Here is a 27,971-nt window from a genome sequence, read left to right on the forward strand (position 1 = left end):
TCCTCACCAACACCTGGGACCATAATCTTTTTAATTATGGCCATTTTAGTGGATGCATGGTGGTATTACTTTGTGGTTTTAATTTGTATTTCCCTTCTTACTAATGACGGTAACCATATTTTCATGTTCTCATTGGTCATTTGTATAACTTTTTTGGTGAAGTACCCTTTTGAAACATTGAGGGTAGCTATCCTTTATATATTCTGTATATAAGTCTTTTGTTATATATATGTATTGTGAATATTTTCCCCCAGTCTATGGCTTGCTTTTTCAACTTTTCTTAACAGTGTTTTTGAAGAACAGTAGTTTTAAATTTTGATAAAGTGAAATTCATCCATTTTTTTCTTTTATGGCTTGTGCTTTGGTGCCCTGTCTATAAAATTTTTGCCTACCATAAGGCCACAGGATTTTTTTCTTATATTTTTATCTTTTACATTTAAGTCTATGATTCAGAGTTTATTTTTGTATATGGTGGTGAGGTAAGGGTCAAAGGGTTTTGGGGGGATTCCCCCCATTTGGATATCCAGTCGTCCCAGCATCATTTGTTGAAAAGACTATCTTTGCTCCATTGAATTACCTTAGTACCTTTGTTGAAAGATAATTTTACCAGATATGTGTAGGTCTACTTCTGTAAATTCTATGCTGTTTCACTGAACTGTGTCTGTCCTTATGCCAATACCATATTGTCTTAATAAATATAGCTTTAAATTACATCTTGAAATCAAGTAATTTAAATCCTCCACCTCAGTTCTTTTTTTTCCAAAACTGTTTTGGTTATTCTAGGTCATTTGCACTTCCATATAAATTTTGAAATCAGCTTGTCAAATTCTAACCAAAAAAAAAAAAAAGCCTTCAGGGATTTGGATTGTTACTTCATTGAGTTCATAGATCAGTTTGAGGAGAACTGACATCTTAACAACATTGAGTCTTCCAACCCATGAACGCAGTATATCTCTTTGTTTATTTAGGTTTTCTTTAATTTTCCCAAGCAATGTTTTGTACTATTTGGTGTACAGGTCTTTTTTATAAATTTATTTATTTTTGACTGCATTGGGTTTTTGTTGCTGTGCGCGGGCTTTCTCTAGTTGCAAGGAGCAGGGGCTACTCTTCACTGCAGTGCGTGGGCTTCTCATCGAGGTGGCTTCTCTTGTTGTGGAGCACGGGCTCTAGGTGCGTGGGCTTCAATAGTTGCAGCACGCAGGCTTAGCAGTTGTGGCTTGTGGGCTCCAGAGCGCAGGCTCAGTAGTTGTGGCACACGGACCTAGTTGCTCCGCGGCATGTGGGATCCTCCCGGTCGAGGGCTCGAACCCTCGTCCCCTGCACTGGCAGGCGGATTCCCAAACACTGCGCCACCAGGGAAGTCCAGGTTCTTGAACATATTATTGTTGAACAACATAGTATTATTCTTGAACAACACCAGATCTTGAACGTATTATTTTAAATTTATCTGGAAGTATTTCAAGATTTTTAATGTTATTGTAAATGGCATTGGTTTTTAAATTTCATTTTCCACTGGTTCATTGCTGTTATATAGAAATACATTTTTTTATAGTGACATTGTATTCTGTGGCCTTGCTAAATTCATTTATTAGTTGTAGTAGCTTTTTCTTCTAGATCCTTGAGGATTCTCTAATCTTATTAATCTATAAATAAAAAGTTTATCTCTTCCTTTCCAATATTTAGGCCTTTTATTTATCTTTCTTGACTTATTGCACTAGTTAGGACCTTCAATGAACTGTTTAATAGAAGTGGTGAGAACAAACTTCCCTGCCTTGTTCCCAGTCTTAGGAAACAACCTTCTAACATTCAGTCTTTCAGCATTAAGTATGATGTTATCAGTAGGTTTTTTATAGATGTTCATTGTCAAGTTCAGGAAGTTCCCCACTAGTTTTAACCTGCAAGTATTTTTAGTTTCATTGTTTACATTTCACCATGATAAAAGATGTTGGAACTCTAGGTCTTGGTTCTGTTTCCTCTGGTAGTATTATGTAAAGAGCATGGTTTTGGAGTCAGACAGACTTGAACTCTGCCACTTTACAGCTGTACAAACTTATTCAAATTCTCTATCTTCCACCTCAATTTCCTCACTTGTAAAATAAAGATGACTAATTTTTCAATTTTATTGTGAATGATATTTGGTTTTTTTGCATGTATCTGGCACAAAGTAGACACTCAAAAAACATTATTACCCTCTCTCTATCCCTTGCCTTCTTTTTGCGGTACGCGGGCCTCTCACTGTTGTGGTCTCTCCGGTTGCGGAGCACAGGCTCCGGACGCGCAGGCTCAGCGGCCATGGCTCACGGGCCCAGCCGCTCCGCGGCATGTGGGATCTTCCCGGACCGGGGCACGAACCCGCATCCCCTGCATCGGCAGGCGGACTCCCAACCACTGCGCCACCAGGGAAGCCCCCCTTGCCTTCTTTTAGTAACATGCTTTTGACTTTATAATGACATTTATGATGTCTGCCTAAATCTCACAATAGGGTTTTCTAAAATGGGTATTGGTCACATAGGAAGGTCAAGATCTCATTGGTGGATGACAATTCCATGGTTTACCATAACGTGACATCAAATCAGGTGCTTCCCTCTGCTGACTGCAGATTCCATAATTATTCCCAAGCTAAGACTTTCTGCAATTAACATGTTGTCCCAACCAATACACTGTTGCAAATGATACCTAATTATATCATGTCCACTTCTTTTAATAGTATATCCAGAGAGGATGATTCACAAGTCTTGGCTCCAATTCAGATGTACAGAGAAACTTTATTGTTAGTCCATACACACGTCTTCTTAGGCCTGAAATTCCCCTGCTCTGAACACAGCAGGAGTCAAGGATACTAGGGCAAAAAGTGTTATAACTCCCAGGGAAGTGTTTCCAAATGCCAGTCTCAGAGCAAATGCCTGATTGAAGTGTTTCACAGAGACCTCTGTAGAACAAGAAATATAAGGATGATTTGTGAGTTCTTCATAGAGCTAAATGTACCATTCCTTATTCTAAGATTCTCTCTCTCCTACCTTTTTGGTGTGAATGTCCCCATATTGTTGTTTTATGATGATATTTATTATCCTTATTTGTTAAAAGAAGTTAGCAAAATTATCTTAATCTACTGCACACCACCAATTAAAAACATAAGTTACTGGGACTTCCCTGGTGGTGCAGTGGTTAAGAATCCGCCTGCCAATGCAGGGGACACGGGTTCGAGCCCTGGTCCGGGAAGATCCCACATGCCGTGGAGCAACTAAGCCCGTGCGCCACAACTACTGAGCCTGTGCTCTAGAGCCCGCGAGTTACAACTACTGAGCCCATGTGCCACAACTACCGAAGCCCGCACACCTGGAGCCCAGTGCTCTGCAACAAGAGAAGCCACCGCAATGAGAAGCCTGCACACCGCAACGAAGAGTAGCGCTGCAACTAGAGTAAGCCCACACACAGCAACGAAGACCCAATGCAGCCAAAAATAAATAAATAATAAGTTACTGGCCTGCCTGAGAGATAGCAGAGTATTTTTTCCAGGAGTACCTCAGTATGCCTAGATTTGTGTCATGGTAACAGATTGTATATCACCATTATTACTTAGGGCAACTATGGACCTACTTGGAGTCACTTCAGAATTCCAGCCTTTATCCTCTAACCAGGGGTGTCCACCGCAGTGACAAAACTGCAAGGGCCTGGATGCAGAGAGCCTGTGATGCTCTAGTGGATTGAGGCCAGCCTCACCTGACCTGAAAAAAGTGTAACTGTTCAATTTTGTGGCTCTAAACAGGGGGATATATTGGACAAGCTGAAAAAATATAGGTGAACAAGTACCAAGAGAAAGGGCCCACGTCAACTTGTTGAGTATTTCGGGGAACCCAGGATTTGTGGGAAGCCTGCTGTAGGGTACAGAGACAGATCATGAGTGAGAAGAAGCCCGGCCAACTTGGCTGTGACTTATCCTTAGAAGCCTCCGTTTCCACAGCCGCTAAGTGGAAATGATCACCCTGCCCGTCTCTCTGGAGTGTTTGCTTGTGGATTGAATGATAATGGATAGGAGAGTGCTTTGCAAACTACAACGTCCCAGACAAATTTAAGAAATGACTCTCTTTTACTCTGTTGACAATTGAGAAGGCAGTATTTCTAGACATATGACATAGCTCCAGGCAAACGCTTTACTGAGAAGAGATGATGGAAATGTACATGGCCTGTAGGCTAAATACTGTCAGAACGTGTTACCACCAAATAAATCTGGATAATCGTATTTTTAACGCCATGCTCCCAAACGTAGTAACTAGGCAGAAAAGCTGAGCTCTGGTGAAATGCTGGATGCAAACTGGGGTCTGAGGTTCACAAAAAAACAGCCAGGGTCTGCGTCTGCTGCCCATGCCTCCATATTCTGGATAAACTTCTCAGAACACATTTGGGCTACAAAGATATGCTGGTGTAAATTCAGAAGATGTTTTATCTGAAGACCTAACCTAGCGTGAGCAGATTTTTCAAACAATAAATTATTTTAATTGCCCTAAAGTCCATGCTGTTAGAGTATATTCAGATCATAGTCAGTTCTTTAATAGTAACAGTTATCATTAAGTTAAGTGCTACCTATGTAGGGGGACTCTTTTAAGTTCTTCAGTATATTCTCATTTAATCCTCCCAACAAACTTATGAGGAAGGTACTATCAATATCTCCATTTTCAAGATGAGGAAACTCAAGCATAGAGAACTAAGTACCTTACCCAAGGTCATGCTTTTAATAAGTGATGAAGATTGGATTTGGATAAGGCAGTCTCTCCCCATAACCTATTCTGCTCCTCTGTTTTTATTAAACATGTGCTTTATTCCAGACACTGGACCAATAAACTACAGGGATTAACAAAACCAAATCTATGCCCTCTGAAACACACAACCTAATGGGCAAGAGGGAGGCACAAATGATTATGACACAATGTAGTGAGTACTACAATAGACATACTTATCCCTCTCCCCTAACCTACTTCCCTCCAACGCGTTCCTTATCGCCATCTAACAAACTACATATTTACTTGTTTATTATGTCTCCTTCTATTAAAACTATAAACTCCATGAGGGCAGGGGTTTTGTTTTGTTCACTGCTGTATCCTAGTATCTAGAGGAATGCCTGGCAAGTAAATATACTTAGAATCTGCCTTCAAGGCACAGGAGTAAAAATTAAATAAAAATGAATAGATGTCACAAAATATTATCCGATTCTTTCTTGGTGATCTGGACTGATAAGGTCTTTGTGGAATGAGGTGTGATGAAAAGCTTCGGGAGAAGAAAGAACATTAGCTAGAACTTAGGCAGTGAAGTTGCCCTTTAAATATCCTGAAGTTATTCTATTCCCTATTCCCACATTCTGTTCCCTATCCTGCAGGACCCTCCCACTGCATCCCCCCTCACTTCCCCTCTGCTTTACTCTCTCAGTTTTATCCTTCAAAACTCATATCAGCTGTCGCTTCCTTGAGATGACACACCTCTGTGCTCCCACAGCACCCTCTAAAATGATTCAGTATTAGAATCACGGTTTTACTTGTCTCTGGCCCTACACCAAAGGCTCCTTGAGAGCTGAGTCCATGCCTTATTCAGTCTATATTTCCAGAACCAAACACTGTGCCTGGCATGAGAATAAGACTCCTGAAACGTTTTTAATGGCTAATGGAAGAATCAGTCTCTTTGTCTCTCTCTCTCTTTCTACACACACACGTGCACACACACACACACACACACCCCTACACCTCGGTGCAGGGACCATGTCCTCTGGTTCCAGTACCACGTTCACTAAACTTATGAAAGTTCTCCATATGGAAGTTGCTCAGTAAATTTTGAATAAAAACAACCATAAAAATATAAAGAATAATACCATTGAAGTACTTATACTACTTGTCATTATAAAACATATTACAAACCTACACAAAGCTACAAAGTAAAACAGTGTGCTTATTGTGCAAGAATAAACAGGCAAACCAATGAAACAGAATAGAAAGCCCCTAACAAATAAAAGTATGTATAAGTATTATTTCGTGGCATTTGGAGTTGGCATTTTCTTATCAATTAGGAAATGATGGATCATTCAGAAAGTGCTGGAACAAAGTGGTTAAAGACCGGGGGTAAAAAGAAAGCTTAAATCTCTATATCATAACATGTACTAAAATAAATAAAGATGAATTCAATAATAACTCATATTATTGTTCACTATATGCCAGACCTGATACCAAGCATGTCACAAACATTAACTAATTTCAGCATGATGGCAATTCTATGAAGTTGATACTATTGATTTTATTTCTGCTTGTAGAGGAGTAAACTGAGGCTCAAAGAGTTTAAGTTGATCAAGTTCTCACAGTTAATAAGTGAGGAGAGCTCGTATTCAAACGCAGGGCCAGCTAACCCTATAGCTTTTACTTTTACCATCACACTAAGGAAGTACCTCTCACTAAAGAAGTGTAAACACTTGAACCACAGAAGAATTACCACTAATATCTAGGTGTCATGTCTCCTTAGCCTCTCTGGTCTGTGACAGTTTCTCAGACTTTTCTTGTTCTTGATCATCTTGAAGGTTTTGAAGAGTAATAGTAAGTATTTTGCAGAATGTCCCTCAATTTGTGTCTGTCCGATATTTTTCTCAGGGCTAGACTGGGGCTATAGATTTTTGGTAGGAAGACCATAGAGGTGAAGTGTCATTCTCATCACATCATATCAGGGGCACATGCTATCAAGATGACATATCACTGTTGATGCTGACCTTGGACATCTGGCTGAGGTAATGTTTGCTAGATTTCTCCATGGTAAAGTTACTTCCCACCCCTTTTCTTTCATACCATATTCTTTGAGAGCAAGTCACCAAGCACTGCTCACACTCAGGGTGGAAGGAGATGGTCTGTGTCCTTTTGACATAGCTTCCTGCCTTCCTTAGCAAGGTATCTCACTTCAGAACAGCATTCACTTTTGGAGCCTCCACTCTAAGACACATTGCTGTGGGTTGGCTACTGGAATTTTTTAGGAGGGTGCTATTTAGAAGCCTTTACAAATCATACTCAGATGTAGAGGACCTCCTGTGACCCCCTTGAGATTAATAGAGGGGGTGAGAGGCTACCAATGGACAGATTCCCAGGGCTTGCTGATAACCCAACGCTGTTCTAGATCTAGCTCTCCCCAGCTAAGCTCATATCCTTCAACTAATGTTTCCCCCTACCAATACCTTTATAGTAGGGCTCAGTAAATGTTTATTGCCTGATGGATTTTTTAACTTAAGATACTCATTTGCCCAATTGCAAGATTCTCCAGGGCTTTATTATGCTAGCACAAGTCAGTACCTTTAAAAAAAGTGACACTGATATATATTCACTTAAATAAATTAATGTACCCATCTCAACTGTTCTTTTTGGCTATAAAGATAAGCTCACATTCCAAAGCATGTGACTCTAATACTAAAAAAAAAAAAAATGCTTCAGGCTTTATGCTGATACATTTGTTGTGAGCATTACACGAGGTGATATAAAACCATTTTACACAGTACCTGGCACATGGTTTGCACCAATAATTACTACTGTTATTGAGAAGTATCAGGTCTCTTCTTTTTTTTGGTCGTGCCACGTGGCACGGGGAATCTTAATTCCCCGACCAGGGATCGAACCTGCCCCCGCTGCGGTGGAAGTGCAGAGTCTTAACCACTGGACCACCAGGGAAGTTCCAGGTCTTCTTTTCTTGACATTTGTTAAGGTATGTCATTGTGCCAGAGATTGCATGAATGGAAAGGTAAAGAGAGAGTAAGGAGATGGGGTGAGAGGCATTTCATGATTTATTAAATTATGAATACAAGAACCCCACTTCTTACAGAAATAGAAAGTGCTAGAAATGCAGAAATAATAAAATATAAAAATGTGCATCTGAAAGTAGTGTTATAAACCAAGTATACAGAAAAGATGAGGTGGACCTGACTTTGCATTTTGATTTATTTATTAAGATACACTTAATGATAATCTACTAAGTTACATGTTAGGTGTTAGGGATATAACACTGAATAAGAAAGATTTGGTTCTTGCTTTCACGGAGTTTACTGTCTACTGTTTACTGTTAACTGATACAGCAGTTAATAAAGACACAAAAAATAAATATGTAATTACAAATTGTGATAAATACTACCCATGTCTAATAGACAACTCAAACTCAACTTATCCAAACAGAATTCTTTGTTTTTCCTTTGTACCTTTTTTAGTGTTCTCCACCTCTGTAAATGGCACCACCCTTCACCAGTTATTTAGATCAAAAACCTTGAAGTGGGCTTCCCTGGTGGCGCAGTGGTTGAGAGTCCACCTGCCGATGCAGGGGACACGGGTTCGTGCCCCGGTCCGGGAAGATCCCACATGCCGCGGAGCGGCTGGGCCCGTGAGCCATGGCCGCTGAGCCTGTGCGTCTGGAGCCTGTGCTCCACAACAGGAGAGGCCACAGCAGTGAGAGGCCCACGTACCGCAAAAAAACCACAAAAAACAAACCTTGAAGTGATCCTTAACTTTGTTATTTCTAATATCCCAGCAAATCCCATCTTTTGGCTTTACCTTCAAAATGTATCCTGAATCCAACTTCTCCTTCCCATTCCCAAGACCACCTCACTGGCCATGCCACCATCATCTCTCACCAGGAATATCCAACACATTTCCCTGCTTCCACCCTTTCTTCTGTAAGGTCTATTCTCCACACACCAGTAAGAACAGTCATCTTATTTATGACTTAAAATGGTCATTTTAGCATCTTCCTCCAGAATATAATACCAGAGAATAATTGTAGCCAAGGAGATGAAAGACTTGTACAGTTAAAGCTACAGAATACTGATGAAAAAAGTTAAAGAAGACCTAAATAAATGACATTCCATGTTCATGGATCAGAGACAATATTGTTAAGATGGCAATACTATCCAAAGTCATCTACACATTCAATGCAATCCCTATTATAACTCTAATGACTTTCTTTTTTTTTTGGTAGAAATGGAAAGCCAATCCTCAAATTCACATGGAATTGAAAAGGTCTCTGAATAGCTAAAATAATATTGAAAAAGATGAAAAAAAGTAGGAAAATTAAAACCTCCCAATTTCAATTTCAAAACTTACTACAAAGTTACAGTAATCAAAACAATGTGGTGTTGGCATAAGGATAAACATATAGACCAATCAAAGAGAATTGAGAAACCAGAAATAAACCCATATATTTATGGCCAGTTGATTTTTTGACAAGGGTGCCAAGTCCACTGAATAAGGGAAGTATAGTCTCTTCAACAAATGGTGCTGGGAAAATTAGATAACAACACACAGAAAAATGAGGTTGGATTACTACCTCACACCATAAATAAAAATTAACTCAGAATGGATAAATGACCTAAATATAGGTGCTAAAGTCACAAAACTCTTAAAAGAAAACAAGGGTAAATATTTATGATCTTGGACTTGGCAACAGATTCTTAGATATAATACCACAAGCATTAGCGACCAAAGAAAAAATAGATTAAGACTTCATCAAAATTAAAAACTTCTGTGCATCAAAGGACATTTTTAAGACAATGAAAAGACAACCTACAGAACAGGTAAAAATATATGCAAATTATATATCTGATAAGCATCTAGTATCCATAATATATAAAGAACTTTTACAACTCAACAATAGAAAGACAATCCAATTCAAAAATGGGCAAAATACCTGAACAGACATTTCTCTAAGATACACAAATGGACAAAAAGTACATGAAAAGATGCTCAACATCATTAGGGAAATGCAAATCAAAACCACAATGAGGTACCACTTCACACCTACTAGGATGACTATAATAAAAAAGACAGATTATGCAGAGAAACTGGAACACTCTCATGTTGCTGGTAGGAATGTAAAATGGTTCAGCTACTGTGGAAAATAGTTTGGTAGTTCCTCAAAAATTTAAACATAGAATTACCATATGATCCAGCAATTCCACTCCTAGGTATATACCCAAATGAATTAAAAACAAGTACTCAGAAAATTTTTGAGTACTCTAAGTATCTTAAGTTAAAAAGCCCTCGGGCTTCCCTGGTGGCGCAGTGGTTGAGAGTCCGCCTGCCGATGTAGGGGACGCGGGTTCGTGCCCCGGCCCGGGAAGATCCCACATGCCGCGGAGCAGCTAGGCCTGTGAGCCATGGCCGCTGAGCCTGTGCGTCCGGAGCCTGTGCTCCGCAACGGGAGAGGCCACAACAGTGAGAGGCCCGCGTACCGCAAAAAAACTAACTAAATAAATAAAAATAAAAATAAAATCAGGCAATAAACTAGTACTCAAAATAAATACACATAACATGCATGCTCATAGCAGCACTATTCATAATGGCCAAAAGGTGGAAAAAACCCAAATGTCCATCAGTGGGTAAATGGATAAACAAATTGTGGTATGTATATGCAAGGTAACGTTATTCAGCCATAAAAAGGGATGAAGTACTGATACATGTTACAATGTGAATAAACTTTGAAAACATGCTAAATGAAAGAAGCCAGATCTACCCACCCATTCAGTTTGACACATTCTTCAGGGCTATTAATATCTTCAATTACACAGAGGAGCCACCCTTGTCCTTCAGGTGACTGCATATGTCTAATCCCATCCATTGTCTTATTTAAGGTCCAAGGTGTGTGTGTGTGTGTGTGTGTGTGTGTGTGTGTGTGTGTGTGTGTGTGTGTGTGTGTGTGTGTGTGTGTTACTAGGCACCTCATTTATAGACTCCATGTAGCCACAATATTCCCAAAGTAACCCAAGGGGCTGGGTAATTCTCAGTTCAACAGTTCTCAAGTAGGACTAGAGGTGAGGGTACTGTGGGAGGGGAAAGGGCAGTGAATCAAAATCACCTAGGGAGCTTTCCTGAACTGTGCATAGTTGACTCCTTACCCCACAGCCAACTGTGATAGACCAGAGGGTTGGAGTGGGTGGTGAGGACAAGTATGAGTATTTTGGATAAACACCACAGGGAATTCTGAAAATCTTTCCCTCCTCCCCCACACTTGTGAGAACTTTATATACTTCAAGGGAACCACTGACTGTGGCTGGTAACTTGAGACACACTGACCCTTGTATCAAAGGAACTATGCCTTTAATCTGTGAATCTGGAGCCCAGCTGCTTTTGAAGAGACAAGGTGATCCCACGAAACTTCCTTGGATACTTCTCCATCAGCCAGGTCTTTGCCACTATTTTTGTTTCAGAACCACCCACCTAGTTGAGGCTTTCTTTCTCAGGAAAGGCATTTACCCAGCAGAGTTCTCACCCACCAGAAAGTGGAAAAGATGAGGACTGGTGTAAGTGTGAGCTGAAAGGCAAAAAAGAGTATTTGTCCCCCGATGACTGATTCTCCCCTCACCCACCGCAACTACTTCTTTGCAAGAGGAAAGACTAAATGGTTTCAGAAAGTGAAGGAAAGAGAATGAATTCACAATCACTTTTTTTTTGCGGTATGCGGGCCTCTCACTGTTGTGGCCTCCCCTGTTGCGGAGCACAGATTCTGGACGCGCAGGCTCAGCGGCCATGGCTCACGGGCCCAGCTGCTCCGCGGCATGTGGGATCTTCCCAGACTGGGGCACGAACCCGTGTCCCCTGCATCGGCAGGCGGACTCTCAACCACTGCGCCACCAGGGAAGCCCCACAATCACTTTTGTGGTGGTAGAGAGTAAAGATGCAGGTTGAATCTTCTTTACAAATCGTCAAATACCCCAACTCACTTGGAATCTGGGTTGGTGAGATAAGCAGAGTGCAATGCCAGCTTCAAGTTGTTTCACTTGCAGAGGGTGGTGCTTGTCAGTGGAGATGGTTCTTTTCCTTGGGAAATTTGTTTGTTTTTTAAATAGGCAGTATATTCCTTTTTATTAAAAAAATTTTTATTTATGGCTGCATTGAGTCTTCATTGCTGCTCACGCACCTTCTCTAGTTGCGGTGAGTGGGGGCTACTCTTCGTTGGGGTGTGTGGGCTTCTCATTGCGGTGACTTCTCTTGTTGCAGAGCATGGGCTCTAGGCACATGGGCTTCAGCAGTTGTGGCGCGTAGGCTCAGTAGTTGTGGTGCACGGGCTTAGTTGCTCCGTGGCACGTGGGATCTTCCCGGACCAGGGCTTGAACCCACGTCCCCCGTATTGGCAGGCGGATTCTTAACCACTGCGCCACCAGGGAAGTCTGGGAAATTTGGAATATATGCAGGAGGAAAAGGAACCAGTATAACTGCAAGGATTCTAACAGCACTGAGTTGCCCATATGATGTTTTGGACTGCACAACAGTAATATATGAGTGGTTTTTGGCAGTGGAATTTTGTCTATGAGTGTGTCAGTAAGATGCTTTAGCACAGTCTACCAGAACAGGTTTGGTGGCAGTAAGGACTGGCGCTGTCCCAGCCCATCTCCCTCAATTTCTCTCCCTAAAACTAACGGTCACACTAAGATCTTCACCTTGACAGGTGGCCAAATCAACACAGCATGGGGTGACTAAGTGCTTTAGAATTGCAGCTTTCAAAATGGAACTGATTCCTTTGACAGATGTGGGCAGGTGTGGCAGTCTGCTCTCAAGTCAACAAAAAATCATAAAGGTGTTATTTTCTGCTGAGTTTGGTTTGTAAACTGGCCAGATGGGGCCTACAGAAATCTTTTATTTGGTCCACATGATATTTTGAAGTTTTAATTTGAACCGATACCTGATCTCTGGCTTTTTAAAAAAAAAAAATCAGAAGCTCTGGTAACGTTGCATTTCTGCATGACAAGGATTAACGGGAACTAAGAAGGAGCATCTTCCTTTAGACAGTTCACCTTAGTCCTCACTGCTCACACAGGACGTGGATGTGCTATTTTACCCATTTGAGCTTAGACCTCCTTCATTGTGCACCCAGCAGCCAGCATGTCCCCGAACACTTAAAAGCAAGTGGAGGAAGCACCAGTCCCCTATCTAGAAAAACCCCAAAAGAACCTCCAAGTGCGTGCAAATCCCCTCAAACTGTAATGGGGGAAACACATGGGAAGTTCCCTGGAGATAAATTAGAAATCCTCCTGGAAGACATACCAGATGGTGGAGAATGTAGTGGCTGCTCTGTAGTAGTACTGAGGAGGTTAGCATTAATCCCTGTGGAAACAGTTCTCTTACCTCCAACAAGTTTATTTCTAGGCTCATTAAATATGCAGTAGTTCGCAACTGAAGTGAGTGTGCTGGAGTTGAGAAAGTGTTCCTGGTATTGACACGTTTCCTTTTTTTTAAAATTATTAATTCATTTTTATTTATTTTTTTAGTTTTGGCTGTGTTGGGTCTTTGTTGCTGTGTGCGGGCCTTTCTCTAGTTGCAGTGAGCGGGGGCTAGCTTTGTTGTGGTACACGGGCTTCTCGTTGTGGTGGCTCCTCTTGTTGCGGAGCACGGGCTCTAGGCACACAGGCTTCAGTAGTTGTGGCATACGGGCTCAGTAGTTGTGGCTCGTGGGCTCTAGAGCACAGGCTCAGCAGTTGTGGCGCATGGGCTTAGTTGCTCCACGGCATGTGGGATCTTCCCGGACCAGGGCTCGAACCCATGTCCCCCGCATTGGCAGGCAGATTCTTAGCCATTGTGCCACCAGGGAGGCCTGACACATGCTTTCTGATTGAGAACCACTAGTCCTAACCAGTCTCTAAGTCCTGTGTGATCATTTCCATGGGGACTGTAGTTCCTCCTTCAGAATTGTGCCTTGTCTCTGAATTCCTGAGGATTATTTATAACTAAAGGCAGAAGAGAGGGAAGCCTGAGGCTTATAAAGGTTGCCAAGAGCAGTGGTTCCAGTACTTCCCTGGTGACGCAGTGATTAAGAATCCGCCTGCCAATGCAGGGGACAAGGGTTCGATCTCTGGTCCGGGAAGATCCCACGTGCCATGGAGCAACTAAGCCCATGCACGACAACTACTGAGCCCACGTGCCACAACTAGTGAAGCCCACGTGCCTAGAGCCCGTGCTGTGCAACAAAGTCATCACAATGAGAAGCCTGCACACCGCAACAAAGAGTAGCCCCACTCGCCGCAACTAGAGAAAGCCCTCGAGTAGCAATGAAGACCCAACACAGCCAAAAAAAAAAAAAAAGAGCAGTGGTTCCCAAATCTGTCTGTGCATGAGAATCCCCTCCAAATCTTTAGATTCCTGGGCTCTGTTCCACACCTACTGAATTACTGAATCTTTGGGAATGGGGTCTATGTATTTGCATCCTTAACATGCCCACTGGATGATTCTGATGCAGCCATCTTAGCACCAGCTTGTGCTTCTTTTTTTTTAATATTTATTTATTTATTTTTGGCTGCATTGGGTCTTAGTTGTGGCATGCAGGATCTTTTGTTGCAGCACACAGGCTTCTCTCTAGTTGTGGCACACAGGCTCCAGCGTGCGTGGGCTCAGTAGTTGTGGCGTGAGAGCTCTCTAGTTGTGGTGCGTGGGCTTAGTTGCCCTGTGGCACATGGGATCTTAGTTCCCCAACCAGGGATTGAACCCTTGTCCCCTGCATTGGAAGGTGGATTCTTAACCACTGGACCACTAGGGAAGTCCCCAGCTTGTGCTTCTAAGACAAACTTTGAGGCACTGGCTCACAGATGTGGAGAATGCCCCTGAACCTTCATCCTGGAACCAATGACCCTGTGGCCCACAATCAGCCCCTATTATACCATCAGAGCCACTTGCCTTATTGGAGTACCTGAAGCCACAGACAGATGGTTGTTAAGACTTGCTATCCCTTAAGTGGTCTTGGGTAAGGTATGACACCTCCTCAAGTTTTAGCTTCCATTCGCATCTGTGAAGGGAATACTAGTACCTACCTCCCAGGGTTGCTGTGAGGACTTGATAACGTGTAAAATATCTGACTAAGTCTTGGGTACATGGTAGTTATACAGTAAACATGGCACACTTTCCAGAAGTGGGATCAGCTGAGTACTCTCAGGAGGTCTTAATCTGGACTCTCTCTGCAGGCATCCTAATACGAGAGTGCTGATGTCAGCCCAGGACTCAGGTAAAGATATGAAAGACCCCAACTTAAGCAGGCCAGGGGATAACAGTCAGCTTTTAACATTTTGACTTTATATTCAACATTTAAGAGTCTACTCTCATTGTTAATGTATGTATGGTTCAGTTCAGTTCTCTTAAAACAAAACAAACTATCCCCTATAGCAACAGTTACTCTTCTCTTCCTTCTATAGTCCATGCCTCTCTCTAGGGGAAAAGAGAAAGAAAAATTATTTAAGCTATATGCTCTCAATAGAAGTCTAGAATATCAACCCACTCCCCAAATGCACCCTTAATCCCTTGATAATTTGTGAAAAGCTAAGACAGCTACACAAGCATTTTCCTAAGACATGGAAAACAAAGCCAGACAGAATGAAACTATAAAAGGCATTAATTTCAACCCAGTAGGGGATCATTAAAAAAACTTTAAAAAGTTACATTGTTTTCAAAGCATAAACTTATATCAGAATCAGCCTCCATAGATAACTATGCGACATTTCCTAAAAAGTTGAGGGCAGTGATACAGGTTTAGAAAGTTTATTTATCTGAGTAAGTTTTTAAAGATGTTGTCTAATCTGGTTTGTTTTGGAATCAGGTTCTTTCTGCACTAAATGCCAAATCTATGGACTCTAACTCAAGTGCTTAAAGCTGTGGCCAGAAGAGCAAGAAAGGCAGGGAAATGCTGATCAGAACCATGGGCAGAGGCCAGGTTCTGGAATTAGAGTAAGGAAGTCCTGGGAAGGAGCTGTCCACACGCTTGGTGCTGACACCCCCAACAGGGAATCCATTGTGAAGCTACAGGCAGAAGCAGTGTATGAGTCAATCTTGCAATCCTAGGAGAGCCTTACCTAGTGAATTTATGCACTCCAAATGGGGGTGGAGGTCCTCCTAAATCAGGATGGGATGCGCCTGCACCAGGTAAGGCCATCAAAGCCTGATGCCATTGCTCTTCCCAGATGTAGAAAATGACCCATAAATACCACCAAGGGCATGGGGATATCACATCCCAAGAATCTCACAGAGGGGAATGGTAATGGAACTGACATGTATTGAGCACCTAACTGCCTCTGCTAGGTTCTTTACTTCCAATTACTCATTTTAATTTCAAGAAACACGTACCATTCCTCTCATTTTCAACTGGGTAAAACAAGACTCAGAAAGGCTACGTATATTTATCCAAAGTCACATAGCTAGAAGTGGTGTGTCCTTTCTCCCCCACCCCTCTCCCCAGCCACACCACATGGGATCTTAATTCTTTGACCAGGGATCAAGCCCGGGGCCCCAGTAGTGGAAGCATGGAGTCTTAACCGCTGAACCGCCAGGGAATTCCCTCCCTCTCCTTGAAATTCAGCCCCTGTATATGAAATTTGTCTAACTTTCAAGCCTGTGTTCTTTTACCACATGAAATTTACCTAGGGATGAAGTTAAGACCTGAGTGGAACCATGCCTATTGGATGGAAAGGAGGGTGACCCTGGGAAATCAAACTCAGGAGGCAGGCATTCAGGCCAGGATCTGAAGGCACCATGTTAACTCCATTGCCTCTTCTGACTGACAGGAATATTTGGTGAAAATAATGCTCATTTTCCTCCTCAACCAGAAACCCATCACTTGTAGTTACAAGCAAGAGGTTTATTGGTAAGAATAACTCTGCCAACAAATGGAGATGATCTCAGTTGTGATATCCTTCCCCCTATAGAGAGCACTGGGGCATTTAGTATGCCCCAAGTGTACTAATTCTTCACCTCACCCTACTTTTCCGTTTGTCTTCTCTGTCTCAGCTATTTCACTGAACAAAGCTGCAAATCTGTGATCTGTACTTATGCCCACACCACACTTGTTCTCCTCACCTCACCAAAACCTACTGGTTGTTGTTGCCTCCATATATCTTTGCTACTCTTCCATTTCTCTCATTTCTACTCCACTGCCCTAGTTCAGGTCATCATAATCTCCTGTCTAGGCTACTGTAGTAGCTTCTGAACTTGTTTTCTTGCCTGCAATTTTGTCCGCCACTAATCTGTCAAAGTAATCCAATGTAAAGTGAAGCTGACTATGTTATTCCCCTACATTTAATGTAGAGAGCAAAGTGGTTAAGAGAGCTCTGGATCCAGACTACTTGGCTTTGCATTCCAGGTCTGACACTTACTGTGTATCCCTGCACAAGTTACTTAACTTTCTTATACCTTAGTTTCTGTAGCTGTAAAGTAGGGATGATAATAATGTCACCTACTTCAAAAAGTTGTTACTGAGGATTAAATAAAATAGTACTGGCCATTGCCTTATTTCTCTGGTCCCCTTCACGGCAAAACTCCCTGAAAGAATTATCTGTACTCACAGTCACCAATTTCTTTCTTTTCTTTATCTTTCTGTTTTTTAAAAAACTTTTTGTAGGCCTTCCCTGGTGGCACAGTGGTTAAGAATCCGCCTGCCAATGCAGAGGACACGGGTTCGAGCCCTGGTCTGGGAAGATCCCACATGCCGCGGAGCAACGAAGCCCATGAGCCACAACTACTGAGCCTGCGCTCTAGAGCCCGTGAGCCACAACTACTGAGCACGTGTGCCACAACTACTGAAGCCCGCGTGCCTAGAGCCCATGCTCTGCAATGAGAAGCCACTGCAATGAGAAGCCTGTGCACTGCAACAAAGAGTAGCCCCCGCTCGCTGCAACTAGAGAAAGCCCACGCGCAACAACAAAGACCCAATGCAGCCAAAAATAAAATAAATTTATTAAAAAAAAACTTTTTGTAATAGAAAATTTTAAACATACACAGAAGGGAAAATTGTTTAACATATTCCCATGTGCCTATCACCTAATTTTCAATAATTATCCATTTTTGGCCAAGAGTTATTTTCTTTCCCACCCTTTCTCCTGGGTTATTTTGCAGCAAATCCCAGACATATCATTTTATCTGTAGATATTTCAACATGTGCTTCTAAAAGATAAGAACTCCTTACCAAAAACTTCAATACTATATCAAATCCAAAAAAGTTAGGTCACTTTTAATATAATCAGATATCCAACCAGTTTTAATATTTTCAATTATTTCAAATGTGATGTACCCCCCCCATTGTTTGAATCAAGATCTAAATAAGGGTCATTCACTGTAATTTTTTGGATATACTTTTAACTCTCTTTTAATCTATAAGTTTCCCCCTTCATCTTTTGTTTTTTCATTTTTGCAATTTTTCATTGATGAAATCAGCCATTTATCCTGTAGAGTTTCCCACAGCCTGGATTTTCCTGGTTGCTTCCCTGTGGTGTTGCTAAATGGGTTCCTCTCTCTCTGTGGTTTTTGTAAATTGATGTCAGATCTATAGGCTTAATCAGATTCAGGTTCCTTTTTATTCAGGAGCATGTCTTTTCATAATGCCAATGGTGAGCATTGTCGACATCCATTCATTCATCAGGGGCTGCAAAATGATGATACTCTATCATTCCTTCCTTATTTGCTAGCTGAACGCTTCTACAGAAAGAAACTTCTCCTCATCAACTATTTGGTTACCCTGAGGAAAAAGGATAAATATTAGATTTTCCCCTTTTATTTATTAATTTTCAAAATAATGAGCTGGTTCTTTCCCATTTTCTTCCAAACCTTCTCTAATCACGATTTCACCCCCAACCATGCTGTTGAATCTATTCTTGTTGAAGTCACCAATGAATTCTATGTTGATAAATTCAAAGGTCAGTTCTCATTCCTCATATTGATCCATCAGCAGCATTTAATATTGAGGATCAACATCTTCTTCCTGAAACACTTTCTTCATTTGGCTTTGAGGATGCCACACTCTCCTAGTTTTCATCTGATCTCATTGGCCATCCCTTCTCAGTCTCCTTTGTTGGTTACTCCTCCTAAACTTTTATGTTTTTGTACTTCAGAGCTGTCTTTAAACCTCATCTCTCTACAACACTCAACTCCCTTGGAGTTCTCAGTCAGTTTCATTATTTTAAGGTATCATTTATATGCTAATTACTCCTGTATTTATATCTCCAGTCCATACACCCAAACTCCAGACTTATATACAACTGTCTACTTAATATCTCTACTTAGAAGTCTAATAGGCATCTTCAACTTAATCTATCTGAAACTGAACTCTCACTTTTTTCTTAAAACCAGCTTTATCCATGTTCTTCCCCATCTCAATTAATGGCAACATTCTTTCAGTTGCTCTGGTCAAAATTCTTGGAGTAGTTTTTGAGTCCTAGTTTTCTCTCATATTGCTTATCTAATTTGTGAGGAAATATGTTGATTCTCCTTTCAAAATATATCCAGGATCAGATAATTTTTCATTGCTACCACTCTGGTCCAAGATAGCATCATCTTTCACCCGGGTTACTGCAATCGTTTCTGGTTCATGCTGTTTTTCTAGTCCTTATCCTCCACTTTCACTTGTATTGCTACCACTCAAAACTTGAGGCTCAACTCAGTCAACTCAGTCATCCCTTCTTCACACAGCAGCCAGAGTGATCCTTTTAAAATATGTTAGATCATATCATTTCTCTCTTCAAAACGCTCCAAAGGTTCCCATCATACTCAAAGTGAAAGCCAAAGTCCTTAGAACGGTTTACAAGGCCCTATGTGATCTGCACACCTTGCTTCTTCTCTGACCTCATCTCCTACCAGCTTCCCCTCATTGCCCCATTCTAATCACACTGGTTAGAACAAGCCGAGAGCACTCTTGCTTCAAGGTCTCTGTATTTGCTGTTTCGTCTGCTTGGAATGATCTTCTCCTTCCTATGTTCTTGCCTTATTCTCTTACTTCCTTCAAATCTTTGCTCAAAAGTCACCTTCTTAATGAGCCTATTCCTGACTTCCCTTTTCAAAACTACACTTCCCCAGCACCATTTGCTCTCTTCCTGCACCATTATCCTCCATTGTACTTCACACCACTGAACGTACAATCTATTTGCATCATTTATTTTGTTGGTTGGCTACCCCCCACTTGAATGTAAGCTGCAAGACAGTGGGACAGGGACTTCCCTGGTGGCGCAGTGGTTAAGAATTCGCCTGCCAATGCAGGGGACACAGGTTCGAGCCCCGGTCCGGGAAGATCCCACATGCTGCAGAGCAACTAAGCCCGTGAGCCACAACTACTGAGCCTGTGCTCTGCAGCCTGAGAGCCACAACTACTGAGCTCACGTGCCACAACTACTGAAGCCCGCGCGCCTAGAGCCCGTGCTCCACAAGAGAAGCCACCGCAATGAGAAGCCTGCGCACCACAATGAAGAGTAGCCCCCACTCGCCGCAACTAGAGAAAGCCCGTGCGCAGCAACGAAGACCCAACACAGCCAAAAAAAAAAAGACAGTGGAACTTTTATCTGTTTTGTTCTGTCCACTGCTATATCCTAAAATCAAGAATAGAACTAACATATTGTAGTACTCCAGGGATGGCTTCATAGGCGAAAACCAGTGCAGTTGCACAGGGCTTACTCTCAGAAGCGAAGCCCTGTGTAACTCGAGTTTAATGCTCTGTGGTCACCATCTTGAAATTCTTCACAACTTTATCTTTGAATTTGTGTTTTATAAGTGAAGTCCGATGGGACAATGGAGCATGCTCTGGGGGTCTGGAACCCCAGTTTACTTGTGATCCTGCCTCTGCTGCTCCCACATCTTGGGGATGGATTCTTGCCTACCTGCTCCTCCACTCCCACCCAGCAACCACTGCCACCCTGCGCCCCAGAGGAGCTTTGGGCATGGACATAGGGAAGGTCAGAGATTGGCATATGTATGCCCATGGTCCAAGTCTCAGTGTTATCGAATGCAAGTCCATGTGCCCAACGCACAGTGAGGCCAAACAATACCAGAATGTGGGAGTCTGGAGCAGAGAAAGGTTTACTGCAGGGCCATGCAAGGAAACAGGTGGCTCATGCCTTAAAAACCCCGAACTCAGGAATTCCCCGGCGGTCCAGTAGTTAAGACTCTGCGCTTTCATTGCCAAGGGTACCGGTTCAATCCCTGGTCAGGGAACTAAGAGCCCACAAGCCACAGTGCAGCCAAAAAAAAAAAAAAGAAAAAAATCTGAAAACCCCCAAACTCCCCAAAAGCTTTCAGCGAAGCCCTTTTATAGGAAAGGTGAGGGAGGGGCGTGGTTAGTTGTTGCAAACGTCTTGGTGTCAGATCCTTTGTTCCTGAGGTCAGGTCGCAGTCAGGTCACCAGGTCGCAGTCAGGTCACCATGTTCCTGTAAACCTCCACCAAAACAAATGTTATTCTCTGTTCTGACAAGAAAGGGCAAGGTCCCAAGGCTCAACTTTCACCCTCCGGAGATCCAGGGCCTGGATAAGAGGAGGGAGTCCCTGCGCAGGCCTGTTACCCTGCCCGGGAGCGTTCGTCCAGCACCCAGTCTGGGTCCTCCCGCCAGTGTCCACGCCCAGGTGAAGAGGCAGATCTCAGCTGGCGACACCCTCAGGGCCAGGTCCCCAGACCCTGCCCAGCCATCTTCACTGAGGGAGCCAGGTCCCCAGGACCCAGCCTGCCCTCAGGCTTTTTATTTAAACTGGAGAGAATCATTTGTATAAGATCAGTAAGAATACATGTTGTAGCACAGGGGTCCCCATCCCCCGGGCCGCGGACCGGTACTGGTCCACGACCCGTTAGGAACCGGGGCTGCATGGTAGGAGGTGAGCGGAGGGCAAGTGAGTGAAGCTTCATCTGCCGCCCCCCATCGCTCCCCATCGCTCGCATTACTGCCTGAACTACCCCCCACCCTCCGCGTCCCACCCGCACACCACCCACGGCAGTGGAAAAACTGTGTTCCACAAAACCGGTCCCTGTTGCAAAAAGGTTGGGGGCCGATGTTGTAGTAAATACCCATCAGGTGAATTCCCAGCTCACAATTGCCGTTCTTTGAGAATAGCACCAACCACACAGGTGGACCTGAAGTAATGATGTGCAATGTCCTTGCAACTTAACCCTGACCTCTGGCCACCTCCTACGGGTACACAACTGATCTAAGCTGGACCAATTTTTTTTTTTTTTTCTTTTTTGCGGTACGTGGGCCTCTCACTGTTGTGGCCTCTCCCGTTGCGGAGCACAGGCTCCGGACGCGCAGGCTCAGCGGCCATGGCTCACGGGCCCAGCTGCTCCGCGGCATGTGGGATCTTCCCGGACCGGGGCACGAACCCGTGTCCCCTGCATCGGCAGGCGGACTCTCAACCACTGCGCCACCAGGGAAGCCCTAAGCTGGACCAATTTTTGAAAATTGCGTGGAGAGACTGAAGCTGGTTGAAGCTGTTACCTTAATGGCAGTGTCCATATACTCCAGTTGCTGAGGCCTCCATGAACTGCGAGCCGTGGAGACGGTCGCCGCCATTAGGTCACGGAGGTCGGGAGGGAGGAGAACTTCGCTGCTGCTTCAAGACCTGGGCCCAGCCAGTGGTCGGCCGTGGAGAGGGCTCTGGAGCTCTGGGGCGGGAGGGCCTAGCGGGCCCAGGGAAGAAGTCCCGACCTCCCTCCCACTGCCCTCTCCGCCGTGAGGACCACTGCGAGGCTGACTGGGCGGAGCAGGATCTCTAACCTCGCGATAAGGTCTCGTGCTAACGCGGCTGCGCGCCCGCTCCGCCCCTTATTATTATATAATAATATAATATAATATTATATTATTATAGGGTGGGGCACTGGGCACCTGCAGTGATCTGTATTTGCCCTGCCAGTATCTCTGTGCTTCAGGAATGCAACGTTAAATAGCAAATAAAAAAATACCATGACTGGTGGAGAGAGAGATCACAGAAGAAAGTAAAAAGCTTCTTTTTCCTTTTTTTTTTTTTTTGCGGTACGCGGGCCTCTCACTGCTGTGGCCTCTCGCGTTGCGGAACACAGGATCCGGACGCGCAGGCTCAGCGGCCACGGCCCACGGGCCCAGCCGCTCCGCAGCATGTGGGATCTTCCCGGACCGGGGCACGAGTCCGTGTCCCCTGCATCGGCAGGCGGACTCTCAACCACTGCGCCACCAGGAAAGCCCTTCTTCTTCCTTTTGAACAAGGACCTCCCACAGTTTTCACACTGTACGGAGCCCTGCACGTCATATAGCCAGCGCTGTAGTGTTCAATAAATATTTGTGGAATGAATGAATGAATATGTAAAGCTCTTAGAAGTATCTGGCACGTGGTAAGCATTCAATAGAAGTTAACTATGAACAGCTACTGCCTTATTAGTGGTCACTTCTTTCTTCAAGTTTATCACTCGACTTACACCCAACTATAGTTTTCCCCCCACCTCATGATGTTTCTGGCACGTGTGTCTTTGCTTATTGTCTTCTCTGCTGGGAATTCTCTTCTCTTTTCCTCTCCTCCACTTCCACTTACATGGCTTACCACTCAACTCAGTTATATCCCTTCCTCTAGGGAGTCTTCTCTGCTCGTCCTGGGTCACATACTCCCCTCTGTGCTCCCTTAACATTCTCTATTCTCTTCCTCTATCAGCCTCACTGCTTCCAAGGTGGGTCATTGGCTGAGCTCCACCCAAAGGCCCAGGGCTTCATTTGGCAGGGTTTGGATGTGGCTGTGCTGCTACCCAGGTTAGGTACCTCTTTTGCCAAGAATGAGCCCCCTCCCCAGCCCCTGGCCCCTGAGTTAAATAGTTGCTCTTCCTCTGCCTCATCGCTTATCTGCAGCCAGGTTGATTGCTCTCCCTTAGTCCCCAGTGTCCCAGTAGCACAGGAAGTTGCTTGAACCACAACCTACTATTGGGATTCTGACGCTCATCTTAGTTGCAAAAATGGACATGCAGTTCCATTGGCATTGCATTTTCTTGCATTTAGTCTCGTGCATTTGATTTTGTGTGTGTGTGCTCTGAGCCTCAGCATCTTCATCTGTGAAATGGGAATAAGAGTGTCTATCTGGCAGTGTTGTTGAGAAGTTTAAATAAAGAATGCCAGCCCATAGTAAGAGCTTGGAAAATGTCTGCTTCCCCCTTCTGCCTGGTGTATTATTAACGATTGGCATGGGCCCTTCCCATTGGCATAGGCCTCCTGGTTTCCATGCTGCCATGAACACTTTTAAGCTTCCCAGCTCCAGCCTGTATGTCATGCTGGTCCTGCTTCAGTGTCAGTGACTGTCTCCCCAGCAGGTCCTCCTGGCCTCAAAGAGGAAAAAAAAAAAATCATTGTTTTGGTTCAAGTGTGATAAACAGTGATTGACAGGCCTGAAAAAGAAGCTGTTGAATAACAAGAAAAAAAGCCTCTAATTATTCCCCTTAACCTGTCTGTTATCCCGTCTGTTCAATTCATTCTTTGACAACTGTCTCCCCCAACCACTCTTTTACTTTAACTGTTTAGGAATAAATTATTTTGAAGAAATGTGTTTTCACATAAATTTGTTAAAGCTAAAACGTTGACATTTGGGAAAGTCCCTATCTTCTGATTCTGAGCTCTCCTGCCCTCCACTGAGAGACTGGGAATCACTCTTGCTGGGGAACCATCAGTGATGGCAGCTAACAGGGGCACCAGGGTCCAAGATGGGGAGACCAGCTTCTGGTCCTGAATCCTTCACAGTTAGTTGGGCGACCTTCGGGCAATCCCTTACCCTCGTGAGACACAGCTTCTTCATCTGTAAAATGGGCATACCCTACATACCTCTTGGAATAATGGATGTAAAAGCACTTTAGAAATGCAAAAGATTATTATTATTCTTACATGGTGCTCAAGATACTGATCAATTCAGTGAAAGAAAAAGAATGCTTGATTTAGAGCTGGTTGCCTCAGTTCCTGCTCTTGGAACTCAGTCTCTGACGTTGGCCTCTCTGACAGAGCCCTAGGCATAAGTCCTCACATCTCTCCAGTGAAGAGAGCCAGTGAGCTCTTCAGGACTCCCCTGGGGCTGGGCCTGGAGCAAGAGTGGGGATGGAGAAAGGGAGGAAGAGGAAGGTTTTTAGGGAGAAGGCAGGGGAACTCCAGATTTTACTGTGGGAGTTCAGAACCACAGGTTTTGTGGTCTTTATCATGGTTATTGTTACGCTGGCTACATCACTTGCTCATCTTCCCCGCTGTTGCTGGGCCCTGGGGACCCACAAGTTACCTAGATAGTCATTGTCAGTAACCTGGACATGGTTCAACCCATGGAGTGGGCTCTCTTGGTAGTGAATCCATTGTGGTCTGCGTGAAGTCTCTAGTAGGTGATGTTAAGGGGAGGAGCCTGAATCAGGAGGGGAGTCCCTACATAATAGAGTCTGCTTTGGGGGGTTGGGTTGATAGCTAAGCAGCTCCTTAAGAAGGGATCTGAGCATTATACTAATACTACTAATAATGAGCATTTTGAGCACTACTATACATCAGGCAGATGCCAACCAGGCCTGTCAATCACTGTGTATCTTGCCCCTCAAGATACAGATAAAATTGGTTTCTCCCCACGCAGCCTCCTCTGCAGCCTATGGAAATCTCCTCCTGCAGATTGCTGTGTCTGGAGATGTGTGCTCCCAAGGTCAAATATGCCTTCAGGCTCCTCTGTCCTCTCTTTTGCACTAGATCATTCCAGACCTGAAATTCAGGGCACTTCTTCCATTTCCACAGCTACAACTTCTTACATCAGCCTTCACACAGTTATAGTGTAGGACGGAGAGGGACTCAAAGGGAGAGGTCCACACAGCGCAGTTGGAGCCGCCCTCTCTCTTCTCTTCTGCCTCCCCTTTTCCTCTTTCCTTCTCCACCTCTCACCCCATTCCCCTCTCTCTTCCTCTTCCCCAACCCATCCTGGCTTGCTTTGAAACTGCCATAATTTTCCTCTCTCTATTTATGAAAAGTAATTTCTAAATGAAATATTGTATCCTGGACTGGATCCTGAAACAGAAAAAGGACATTAGTGGAAAACTGGTGAAATCTGAGTAAAGTCTACAGTTTAGTGACTAGTACTGTACCGTGTTAATTTCTCAGTTTTGACAAATGTCTCGTGTAAGATGTTAACGTTGGGGGACACTGGATGAAGGGTATATAGGGATTCTCTGGACTATCTTTACAGTTTTTCTCTAAATCTAAAATTATTCCAAAATAAAAAGTTTAGTTTTGAAAAAAGTACTTTCCCTTTTCTGTGCTGATGTCTTAGCACTAACTCTCATGGTCCCGTCTTCTACCCTAAGCTCCTTATCAGGGGAGTTTGCCAGCAAACACAGTTCTCTCCTTAATAGAATTTCTAGTGCCAGCTAAGATAATACAGTTTTCTCTGTTTTCCTTCAAGTGTACATTATCTTACTTAATCTACACAATGACCCATGTGGCTGACATTATTACTCAATTTCCAAATTTGGAAATTGAGGCTCACTGTAGTTAAGTATTGTGACACAGTAAGCAGCAGAGACAGAATTCAAATCCAGATTTTTATTCCAAAACCCATGCTTTTAACCACTGTGTTAACCTTCCTTCCTTCTCTTTTGGGAGGGGCTGTACTCTTAGATCAGCATTTAACCTTATATCACAAGAGAAGTTACCCTGACAATCATACTGTGTTAAATCATCTGTGTTATCCATCCATTAATTCAACAAACATTCATTGAGCGTAACCGTGGTGTGTGCTGACTGCATACTAGGTACTAGGGTTCCAGAAATGCGTAGGACATGAATCCTACCTTCAAAGGGCTTTACTCTGGTAGAGGAAACAGGAGACCAATTTCAATGCAATTAGACAAGTCCAGCTATAAAACGGTAGAAACAAGGGGTAGTGAGGGAGCTATGAAGGTAGGGGTCACTTACACCTCAGGCTCCAGGAAAGGCTTTATGGAGGAAGAAAGACTTGATTTGAATCTTTAAGGATGAATAAGCATTTTCCAGGAGGAATCAGAAGTAGGGATAGGGTGCTGCAGAAGGAAACAATAGGAACAAAGGAATGCAGGTGTGAAAGAAGATCCAGGAGGTGTCAGTGCTATGGCCTGCGGGGAACACAGAGCATCTGCGGGAGGGTCATGGGAAGTGAAGTAAGAGACCCACCACGGCCGGATCATGGGGAAACTTGCTAAAGAGATTTGACTTTATCCTGCAGGTGAAAATGGAAGGGCAGGATGAGTTTTAAGGAAGAGAGTGACATGCTTGGATTTGTGGGTCTGGCTGCCGTGAGAGCAAGGATTAAAGGGACAAGTCCTCCTAAGTTTGTCAGTACCTTGCCTATTGATAAGCATAGCCTCACAGGTGCTGGATAAGGTAAAACTGGAGTTGCTTGCGGTCATCTGGAAGCCCAACTGTAGCAACAAAGAATGAGGTTAATACAGACAGGGAAGCAGAGCTGAGAGACAGAGAGATTGACAAAGTCCTTCAGAGACATCACTTGAGCCCCTGATTCCAGATGTGCTTGAAACTATCTCTAACGCCTCCCCACCCCATCCTTCTGAGTTATATGAGCCAACACCTCTCCATGGATTAAGCTAGTTTGTGCTGGGTTTCTGTTCAAGTTATTGAAACCCTCTGTCCCTCAATTTCTTCCTCTGTAAGATGGGGGTAATAATATTACCCACCTCATAGGACTTTAATAAGAATTAAATGAGATGTTATAGACATAGATATACGCACATGATGCATGGGACTGTGTGTGGCACATAGAAAGCACTCAATAAAAGTTAGTTATTATTATAATAATTATCATCATCTTTATCATTAAACTCCTGGGCTTAAGACCAAAACCATCAATCTGAGCCCACACTCCCTGCCGCGAGCAGAGGGACACCTGTGCTTTCTGTCAGCTTATCCTCCAAAGGCTTAGGATTCGGCAGTTGCTCGTAGAGTATTTTAATGTGGCTCAGTGTTTTCATTTCTGTCATTTTGTTGTACCTGCCCCCTGAGGTGGCTGAAGCAGAGAAATCCCCGAGAAAAAGAAATAACAAGGGCTTCCCTGGTGGCGCAGTGGTTGAGAGTCCGCCTGCCGATGCAGGGGACACGGGTTCGTGCCCTGGTCCGGGAGGATCCCACATGCCGCGGAGCGGCTGGGCTCGTGAGCCATGGCCGCTGAGCCTGCACGTCCGGAGCCTGTGCTCTGCAACGGGAGAGGCCACAACAGTGAGAGGCCCGCGTACCGCCAAAAAA

This window comes from Lagenorhynchus albirostris, chromosome 20 (assembly GCF_949774975.1).
Source record: "Lagenorhynchus albirostris chromosome 20, mLagAlb1.1, whole genome shotgun sequence".
Lineage (NCBI taxonomy): Eukaryota > Metazoa > Chordata > Mammalia > Artiodactyla > Delphinidae > Lagenorhynchus > Lagenorhynchus albirostris.